The 10,952-nt window shown below is 38.3% G+C and overlaps 1 long non-coding RNA gene across 6 annotated transcripts in view; it reads left to right on the top strand.

Moving 5' to 3' along the window:
* The first annotated feature begins 302 nt into the window (after positions 1-302).
* Positions 303-10,952, top strand: part of LOC126253088 (uncharacterized) — a 30,521-nt gene continuing 19,871 nt past the window's right edge. Inside the window, exons 1-3 of one of the 6 annotated variants that reach the window (XR_007545894.1) lie at positions 303-657; positions 6,857-7,405; positions 8,678-8,884. This is a non-coding gene — a long non-coding RNA (uncharacterized LOC126253088). Of the gene's footprint in view, positions 658-3,043; positions 3,135-3,440; positions 3,541-4,335; positions 4,445-4,796; positions 5,000-5,144; positions 5,276-6,856; positions 7,406-8,677; positions 8,885-10,952 lie in introns of those variants that run through there. The other 5 variants (XR_007545895.1, XR_007545896.1, XR_007545897.1 and 2 more) reach the window with 5 other exon arrangements.

The following is a 10,952-nucleotide window of genomic DNA, read 5'->3' as shown; positions in this document are numbered from 1 at the left end:
GCGTTACATAATACAGTATAATAATCTGAGGATTAGGACTTCGTGAAACTACAAAACTAGTCATTTGAAGAAATAAAAATTTGCGCCTGGAAGCTAACGTTTTTGTATAATGTGTAATATTATTTCCCCTTGCCAACCCCTACCCGCTACCTCGTGCTTCCCAAGTTACCGGTGCCCGACACCCTTAGCTAAAAGTAACAGACAATAAAATTTTATAAAATAAAAACTTAAACGAACCTTTTCATTTCTTACACTTCCGGTTCAATATAACTGAAAATACTGCGTCATTCCCATAATAAATACTCCATTTCACAGCTTCTGTTGGCGCCTTCAAGAGCCATAAAGTTATGAACTGCCGCACATGATGTAGAAACCAACAGCAGCAGGTTCCCAAATAACATTAGGAATATTTTGTTTGGAAATAATGAACGTTCAGTGCTCAAAATAGCTAATAAAGGGAAATTGTTGCTACCCAATACATGATTAACTCTTTTTCTTATATAGTCAGTCTAGAATTTTTTGCGTCCGTGGGGACTTTTTAAGATGAGCATAGGGACTTACCACAAGTCGTGTAGGGACATGGTCGAAAATAAGTTGGCAACACACGATAGTTTTCCTATTATTGATAACTGTTGATTCGAACAAAATTTCGTAATTGTAAGTTCATGTTTTCATATAATTATATTTATGGTGCCGTATAACCTTTCAGAACTTACGTGTGTGTTTGGCTGTAATAAATGTTTTATTATAAACTGCGGGTTGATAATGCAGAAAAGAAAGAAATTGTGCAGTGATTTTGGGTCAACAGAAGCGTCCGATCTTACCCGTCGGCTTTGACCCGTGACGTAAGCGTGTTGTGGTGTGTGACGTCATTACGGCGCGGAGTTTGATTTGCGATTGTGGCGTGTTTGTAGATGTCTTGTTTTTCTTTGTCGTGCTCTCTGGTGGTGTGTTCATGGTTTTCGTTTGTTTCGTTTGTTTCGTGTGGTGGGGTCAGTTTTCTGTTGCTCAGGTGTTGGATTTGAAGCGGAATTTCTAATAGTGAGTTAATGGTTAATTTAATGCTCATTGCTGTACGTCGGGTGAGTTTGTTATTAAGTGTATTCGGTTGTGGTTTTTTGTTCAGGAATGGATATGAAAGACCGGATTAATAGTTCTCGGTTGAGGGCTATGATGGGGGAGACAGCTTTAGAGCTGATTAAATTTCTTCAGCTATTTGGCTTAATTGCCGAGGTCGTGAAGTGCGGTGTGTGCCGTGAACCTATGAAATTGGTTAAAGTTCCGGACTCTCGGACCAGGGACGGATACATGTGGTGTTGCCGGAAAGATGGCATATGGCGTTCTGTAAGGCGTGGTACCTGGTTCGAGAAGTCTAGATTGGCCATGCGTGAGATTGTGCTTATTACGTATTATTTTTGTTACAGTTGCGGACAGAGTTTTTGCGCGTTTGAGACTGGTGTGAGTGAGAGGACTGTTTTAGACTGGTATTCCTTTTGCCGCGAGGTGTGTTCCGAATTTATTAAGTACAGGGGTAAGTTGGGTGGGCATGGGGTGCTTGTGGAGGTGGATGAGTCGCAGTTTGGTAAAAGGAAGTATGGGAGGGGGAAGTCTGTGGCTGGTCTTTGGGTGTGGGGGGCTGTTGTTCAGGGGGGTGGGGGTACTGAATGTGTTTTTAGGATTGTGGAGGGGAGGTCGAAGCCTGAATTAGTGGGGTTAATTGAGGAGTATGTAGAGCCGGGGTCCACAGTAGTTTCAGATGCGTTTTCTTCGTATAGGGGGTTGGGTGAGAGGGGATTTAATCATTTAGTAGTGAACCACAGTCTAGAGTTTAAGAATTATGATACTGGGGCTTGCACTAACACAATTGAGGGGATGTGGGGAGCGGTTAACTCAGTTCTTGGGAGGGGGAAGAGGCGCTCTTCCAACCTTCAGTCTCATTTAGATGAGTACTGTTGGCGGAAGAGTGTCCCAGAGGGCTATTGCATTCTTCGGGTTTTTTTAAGGGCTGTGGGTAAAATGTATAGACCGAAAGTGGTTAGTTAGGGTGGGCTGGGTAGGTGGGTGGGTGGTTTATTTTGTTGTATAGTGTTTGTGTGTTGTATTTTGGAGTTGTGGGGGAGGGGGTTGACGTTTGGGTGGGTTGGGTTTTTATTTTACTTCAGTATTTTTTCGTTGGTGTGTGTGTGTGTGTGTGTTTTTGTATGTGTGTGTGTGTGTGTGTGTGTGTCTGTGCGTGCGTGCGTGTGTGCATTTGTGTGTGATTGTGGTGGCCAATCTAGTTTGTGGAGGTGGAACTTTTTTGAGGTAAGTTCCGTTTTTTTTTTTTGTTATTTATGTATGTTTTGTGTATTAGGTATAGGTTGGAAACATCCGATCTCACGCGTCGGCTTTGACCCCTCACGTAAGGGACCTACACATTGATCTGTAGCGTAGCCCTGAATACGAGGTTAGGTTGGGAGTTTTTTTTTGGAATGCGGCCGCGGCAGCGGCCGCCTATGATTCGAAAATATTGATTTGACACTAATGAACATGTATACGTAATATGAAGCAATTTGATGAACATATTGATCTGTAGCGTAGCCCACTTGAGGTTAGGTTGGGAGTTTTTTTTTTGGAATGCGGCCGCGGCAGCGGCCGCCTATGATTCGAAAATATTGATTTGACACTAATGAACATGTATACGTAATATGAAGCAATTTGATGAACATATTGATCTGTAGCGTAGCCCACTTGAGGTTAGGTTGGGAGTTTTTTTTTGGAATGCGGCCGCGGCAGCGGCCGCCTATGATTCGAAAATATTGATTTGATCAATATGTTCATCAAATTGCTTCATATTACGTATACATGTTCTTTAAACACGTATTGGTATTTGGTCACTTTTGTGATGTTGATTTACTTCGTTGTTTTGCGTGGTTTTGAATGGCGGTCGGTCGCTACATTTCTGTATATTTAGTTTCTCCGCACCCAAAAACCCCTAATTTCCCACGCTTGTCCCGTTACAGTCATTAGGCTTTTTGTGAAACTTGTGTATTTCAGTGTTTACAATACATATGCGATGTTTTTATATCCGCCATATTGGAATTGTTTATACTCGTTTCCGCGGTATTTGTGACGTCATGGGTCAAAGCCGACGGGTAAGATCGGACGCTTCTGTATTTCCGTGATTTTAACATACTCTTTTGATCTGTATTTGAATGTTATGGTTAACAACAATTAGTTACGGTGTGTTTCTCTCACAAAGCCCGTGAAGTTGGAGCTGGAACTGAACTTGGAAAGGGGAGAACACGAGATTATACATATTGTGTTTTGATTAATTTTTTGTTTTGATTAATTTTTCATCTCACCGGGGATCACGTGCCATTAATTTTTGCGTCGTGTATTCGTTTGAAGACCACTAGGCACCCGTTTCTGCTTTTGAATCTTACTGTATGACATTCCTTCAGTGAAAACTTCATTCAGGTTTTTTGTTATATTATTCTCTGTGTTGTAGCATCTCGTATCTCCTTGTGTCAATTTGTATCAAAGAGAGTTGGTAGGTAGGTAGGTAGGTGTGAGTGATTGTTACTATATTATGATGTAATTGTGAGACTACTATTGTAATACGTTAACGTAAGTTTCCCCATTGTGCCTGTTAGTTTTGTATATTTTCATTAATTTCTATGCTACTTCATAATTGGTGGCCTTATGTGCTGCTTGTCGGACAATTTACCTCCTAGTTCATCACTGGTGTGGTTGCCTTGCCCTGTCGCAATGCACATTTTTTTTTCATTTCTTGACGTTCACTTTCTGTTACAAATATTTTTTTCTTGTTACATTCATTATGTATTCGATTTTATGGAGAACACTGGGGTCATTCCATGTCAAATAAACCAATTGAACTACATGATTTGAACCATGACCTCTCAGATTTGGATGAATTATTTTTCAGGTAATGTATCCACTAACACTAGTTTAAATTTGAGATTTCAAATTTTTCTGATCTTTGGTTTTTGAGTTTCAAGGGTTTAAAAATCATAAAAACCTCTGTTTTTGATCAATCAATGATTGTTTTAAAATGCTGTAGCTGAAATACTATACATACTAGAGAGCTCAAATTTCAATGATTGTTTTAAAATGCTGTAGCTCAAATACTATACATACTAGAGAGCTCAAATTGCACCATTGTTTTCCTCTAAAAATTCCGTTCAATTTGATATGTAACATGACTATGCTACCTAAATCTGAAAATTTTAAACTATTCCAAAAAAACATGTTTTCAGATTTCCAAAATACGTACCCACGGATTTCTTTATAAAAATTGTATGTGTTGTCCAGTCTAACTGAGTACATGCGTGCAAAATTTCAAGGTGGGATCTCATTGGGTTCTTGTATAAAATAATATTTTACTACCGCCATTCACACTAGTGAAGTGAAAAGAGCCTATTTCTAGGCTATGAATACTAAGGTAGGCCTATGTAATTCTAACAAACTTAAATTATTTTGTTAGCCTTTTTGATGCAACATTACTCCTTAGTGTTTGTTAATTCATTAAATGATATAGTGTTGTTTTAATTTAATGTTCATGATTCTTTTAACTATGCATCAGAGTGAACACTGGTAATATACATGCTGCAAGTTAAAATTTTGAATAAAGCCACTCACCTTCATCCTTAGTTGTAAATGGCAGAGATTATCTTTTTCTTGGTTTTCCTGTGTTATTTGTAATCATTTACAACACGTTCCTTGTATTAGAAATTGTCATATAAGTAATTTCACTTGGGAAAAAGATTAACTTGTTGATATCTGCATGGATAGAACTGTATTTCTAATACCAATTGGTATTTACAAAGTTAATACACATGGTACCTATACAACTTGCATTTAGTGAGGGTAGGTGTAACATAATTTGGGTCGACAGAAGCGTCCGATCCCACGCGTCGGCTTTGACCCGTGACGTAAGGGTGTTGTCGTGTGTGACGTCATGACGGCGCGGAGTTTGGTTTGAGTGTGGCTGTCTCCAGTTCTGTTTTATCTTATTTTATTTACTTATCTGATCTGTTCGTTCTATCTCGTGAGATTTTTTTTTTTTTTTTTTTTAAATTTAAAAGCGCTTATTACTTATTTTAATTATCTGTTTCCTCCAATTTCTGTTTTAGTTTATTATATTTATCTTTCTGATCTGTTCGTTCTATCCCGTGAGATTTTTATTTTTTTTTTAAAAAAGACAAAAAACACTAATCAGCTACTGAAGCATCTTTATCTTCTATGGGTTGCAGGGGTTACGACCCCTGGGAAGGTGGGTGGGTATTCATGCATGGCTGTCTTCACTTACACGTTGTAGCTACGCAAGGCGTCTAAATTTGTATATATTTAGTTTGCCCCCCACCCAGCTCCTGAGCTCATACTCTCCTTGATGTTGCCTATCTTGCGCATGGACTACTCAGTTTGTATATTTTGCTTATTTTTTCATAGTTCCACACAACTTCTTCCTGTTTTCCCGATTGGTCTGTGTTCAGTTTTTCAAGGCCTATCCACTGTGCCAACTTATAACTAAATCTGAGGGGGGTGCAATGGGGAGGTTCCCTTGTTAGTATTCATTGCATAGAAATAGTCTGCTTTTCACCTCACTAGTGTGTATTGCGGTAGTAAAATATTATTTTATAGAAGAACCCATTGAGATCCCATCTTGAAATTTTGCATGCATGTAGTCAGTTAAACTGGACAACACATACAATTTTTATAAAAAATCCGAGGGTACATATTTTGGAAATTTCAAAAAATGTTTTTTTGGAATAGTTTAAAATTTTCAAATTTAGGTAGCATAGTCATGTTACATATCAAATTGAAGGGAATTTATAGAGGAAAACAAAGGTGCAAGTTTGAGCTCTCTAGGTTGTATAGTTTTTGAGCTACAGCATTTTAAAACAATCATCGATTAATCAAAAACTGAGGTTTTTTTATATTTAAACCCTTGAAACTCAAAAACCAAAGATCAGAAAAATTTGAAATTTCAAATTTAAACTAGTGTTAGTGGGTACATTCCCTGAAAAAAAAAAAAATCATCCAAATCTGAGATACCAAGGTTCAGACTGTTAGTTGATTTGAGATGGAATGACCTACTGTTGTATGGACGATTAACAGGGGCGCTACATACAGAAGGAAAATAGATTATGCAGTATGCGAAACCAAGCCTCAACGGGTAGATCACATAACAAATTAAATGCTACTGAACTGAAATCTGTAGAAATGAAATTCATGCCCCAATTTGAATAAAAGAAGGGATAAGTGACGACGATTCATGATGTGTAATTTAACATTTAATTTGGTAAGTGGTGAAAGTGGGGGGAGTAACAATTGTAGAGAGAGACAAAGGATTGTAAGCCGTTTCAAATCGCTTTAGGTATTAGTATTTACACAGGGATAAAACTGGCACATGGGTAGACTAGTGTGAAAAGCTACATCAAACCAGTCATTTTCAAATTGCTTGTATTCGTATTTGTGATGCATGTACACTGTAAAAATGAAAGTTGATGCAAGTTTTCCACTTATAAAAGCTGAAATCTAAATTCCTTAAGACCACTGTCATATGCTGCTAAAATTGGGCACTTTATAGAAAACAATTTGCACTGAGCTGTTCTGCTGATTATGTAAGCTGAGATAGTCTTATTATTTGGAAAAAGCTGTTTCATTAGTGATGGAAATCTTTGTAATTTCAAATTGATATTGATTACAATGCAGATTACCAGGCAACTTAATATAATATGTGATGATGTATTTTTTTAAAAAAATCAACATTCGGTATTGCATTATGAATTCTGTTATTGTAAGATAATATCATAAAATAATTTGTTTGTTCTAAAACAGTTTTGTTTTTCAGGTGGCAACTGTGTGCTGATGAATGTAGTAGTCCCTTCTGTATGAGTACTGGACCTTATAGTCACAGAAATTGAGGCCACAATGACAGTAGAATTGAATCAGCTGGGAGATGCTCTGCCTGTATTGCAGTTTTCTTCCGTGTCAAGGCAATTGGGGCAGCAGTGTAGCAGTAGCTTAATAACCAGGTTATGTGACGGCACATAGCCATTTTTTGTCATCGATCACTACATTCCGTCATTTGTAAGTTTTGATACCTCAAGAGCTGGAATTACATGATTTGCCTGAGGTGAAACATCAATTTTGAAGATGAAATTTGTGGTATCGTAATGGAGCAAGCAATGGGGAACATAACAGCACACTGAACGAAAGCATATGCAGATGATGATTGACGACATCCTGTGTTTTACAATTCCAGTCTCAATACATCACATATGAATAACACAGTTGTTTTGTGTAAGTGCTACTCAAAGATGAAGAGGAAGTTGTGTTGGGCTGCATCAAACCAGTCAGAACAATGCTTAACGAAATTTTCATTACTACCTCTTACAAGGTAAGATGTGATAGTTCAAATTTTGGACTCAATGTACTTTGTTGGATTGCTTTCTTTTATCAGGGTTTTTTCCTACCATGTTGTTCTGATTCACTGTAAGATTTCCCACAAATACTTTATAATGAACCATAAAGCTGCAGAGTAAACCCACTTATGAAATGAAACTCGAGACCAGTAATTATTTTAGATGTATGCTGTAATTCGTTGGTATGGCTTAATGCTTTCTAGGTTTGAAGTCTCTTTCAATATGATGGTGCATGCCAAACTTGGAAAAAGCTCACCAGACCGATTGTAAATGCAGTTGTTCTTCTTGGGATAGTTTGCGTCTGTTTGTCCCACAATCTCCATGATGATGGTCTCCCATGGGTTAAACAAACATTTAACCATTTGTGTCATCCCTCTATGTATGCATTAGTATTCTTTGTTTGTCTTGTGTGGTAATAGTCCTAAAGACCTCGGCACTGTTTTAAAATGCGTCGCACATGTACATTGTAAGCAGTCTCCTTTGTAGACTGTTTGCATGTTCCTAGTGAAGCTAGAAGTAGAAAGGATGACAAGGACTGCATTAACGTAAGGTTAATCAGCACAGCAACATAATATTGAAGAACATCCCAAGAAAACTGTGTGTGATGTGTGATAACCAATAATTGTCATGGGGCATGACTCACAGAAAAGACTTAATATAAGTTCCCTCAAGTTTCTTGAAGTTAATACCCTTTTCAGTATACCGAGCGAGGTGGCGCAGTGGTTAGACAATGGACTCGCATTCGGGAGGACGACGGTTCAATCCCGCGTCCGGCCATCCTGATTTAGGTTTTCTGTGATTTCCCTAAATCGCTCCAGGCAAATGCCGGGATGGTTCCTTTCAAAGGGCACGGCCGATTTCCTTCCCCATCCTTCCCTAATCCGATGAGACCGATGACCTCGCTGTCTGGTCTCCTTCCCCAAACCAACCAACCAACCTTTTCAGTATAATTCCTCCCTCCCCCTCTGAAGTATGCTAATGCTTATTACAAAAGAACTGAAATATCTTTTTCAGAAGAAAATTATACTTGCATCTGCCTAATCACTATTCAAGTATCAGAAAATTAAAATGTGTAAAACAAAATGCCTTGAATCTTGCCTTTTACAATATTTCTTAATGAAATAAGAATTCAAATCTAGCTTGTTGGTAGTTTCTCAAGGAGAAAATTTCTCAGTTTGTTTTCACATATTACTTTGCTGTCACACATTTTATGTCACTGGCTAGCTGATTATAAATTTTTGTTGCAGCGTTGTGCGCCCCTTTTTGTGCTACAGACAACCCTAAAGTGGTGTACTGAATGTCATTTTTCTTTCTGGCGTCGTAATTATGTACCTCATTGTTCATTTTGAGCTGGGGTGTATTATGAACAACCAACTTCATGAGGGAATAAATATACTGTAAACAGTAGTCAGAATGCTCAACTCTTTTAACAGATGTCTACAAGATGATCATGGGTAAGCACAACATAATATAGTTACAGTACATTTTTGTGCGATGAAGACTTTCTTTCTTAAAGATGGGTTACCACAGAACATAATTCTGTTGACATTATTGAATGAAAGTATGCAGAATACATCAACTTACTAATTTGTCTCGTCCCAAGATTTGTAATGCTTCCAGGTGCAAATTGGTTGAACTAAGTTGTTCTAAGAGTTCCAGAATGTATATAATTTCCAATTTAAATTCTCATTAATATAGACCCCTAAGAATTTTGAATTTCCACCTTATTATTTCCTCACCATGTGTTACACTTATTGTTGATGTAGTGTCTATAGATGTGAAGAACTGTATATGTTGTGTCTTTTTTAAATAGAGGGTGAGACCATTCACAGAAAACCAGTCAATGATACTTTTAAGAACTTTATTTACAATTTGTTCCATTTCTGTACATATGCTTGGATTGATTACAATACTAGAGTCATATGCAAAAAGAACTAATTCTGCTTGTTGTATAGTAGATGGAAGATCATTAACATACAGGGTGTACATAAAGCCGGGAACACTTTCAGTTATTTATCACACAAAAACCAAACATTGTACAGATATCGTACATATGTCATTTCAAAGAGAGAGAGTTTTTTTCATTCATTCATGTATACCGCCACACCGTAGTTTGGTAATTTGCTGATAGTCGGTAGTCAGTGCTAATTGCAAACGTGGCGACCATGCTACAGAAGGGGACAGCTGTTTCATGAAATGGCCTCCCTGATCACCAGATCTCACTCCATGTAACTTTTTTCTGTGGGGACACATTAAAGATGTGGTGTATGTACCGCCTCTACCACATGATGTAGCAGAGCTCTGGGAGAGAACACTGGAAGCGACTGCCACAGTCGACGATGCCGTGTTGGGACGGGTATGGCATGAATTCGATTACTGTATTGACGTCTGCCGGGTCACACATGGTATGCATATCAAATATTTGTAAAAAAAAAAAAAAACTTTCAGAGTTTCTCTTCAAAATGCAGTATGATTCTCCTGTCAGAATTATGTCCATGGACTACATTCCTTGAATTACAAAGTACAGCTTTTCGCATTCTTCTGGCTAGATATGGCATTATCCATGAGTTGGCTGTAACATCAACCACATATCTCGACAGATAAAAAAGGTTCGAGAATTAATCATACAGCAAAGTATGCATCTCTTTGTGTGCTATCGTTGTACCATCCAAAGATTGTAGTGCTGTAACAAAGTCAGCAGCTTGCATCAATACAACAAAAGATAACAGTGTCTCGCTGCATACTGCAGTGACAAATGGGAGTCACTGGTGAACCTTCACCGCGCGGGATTAGCCGAGCGGTCTAAGGTGCTGCAGTCGTGGACTGTGCGGCTTGTCCTGGCGGAGGTTCGAGTCCTCCCTCGGGCATGGGTGTGTGTGTTTGTCCTTAGGATAATTTCAATTAAGTTGTGTGTAAGCTTAGGGACTGATGACCTTAGTAGTTAAGTCCCATAAGATTTCACAAACATTTGAACATTTTTGGCGAAGCTTCACACTTTCACCCAGCCCCACAGGGCCATCACGCAGACACTGATTAATGTCCACCGACCAGAGGAGTCCTTAGCCCAGTTCATGATCAACGATTAAGATGATAGCATGGTCTTAAATAGGGCACCAGTGTATTTCATGTCTTTTACTGAACTTTAATTTTGAACCTTACGTTAGTGTACACCAAGAGAAGAGTCTTGTAAAATTCTGTGTGTCCAGTGATCGTATATATTCCACTTCCACAGGAATGTTCGGAGTCTTAGCTACTGTATATGGATATTAAACTAAGTTAAATAAATCTTCATATCTGTCTTGTAATAAAGTGAGCTAATATTGTCATGCACAATAGCTATGATTTGCAAAGAAAATCTTCTTTCGATATCTTGAACCGTTTATGAAGTAGACGGGTGCTATGATTACGTGATTCACATCATGCATGGACAGAACAGTGGGTGCACTGCGTGCAATCCTTCTGTAGATAGAACAAGCAAAATCTCAAGAACTGTGATAGACATCACTCTGCTCTCAGCTTTAA

The sequence above is a fragment of the Schistocerca nitens genome, chromosome 4 (assembly GCF_023898315.1).
Source record: "Schistocerca nitens isolate TAMUIC-IGC-003100 chromosome 4, iqSchNite1.1, whole genome shotgun sequence".
Classification (NCBI taxonomy): domain Eukaryota; kingdom Metazoa; phylum Arthropoda; class Insecta; order Orthoptera; family Acrididae; genus Schistocerca; species Schistocerca nitens.
This window is presented reverse-complemented; position numbering and strand designations above follow the sequence as displayed.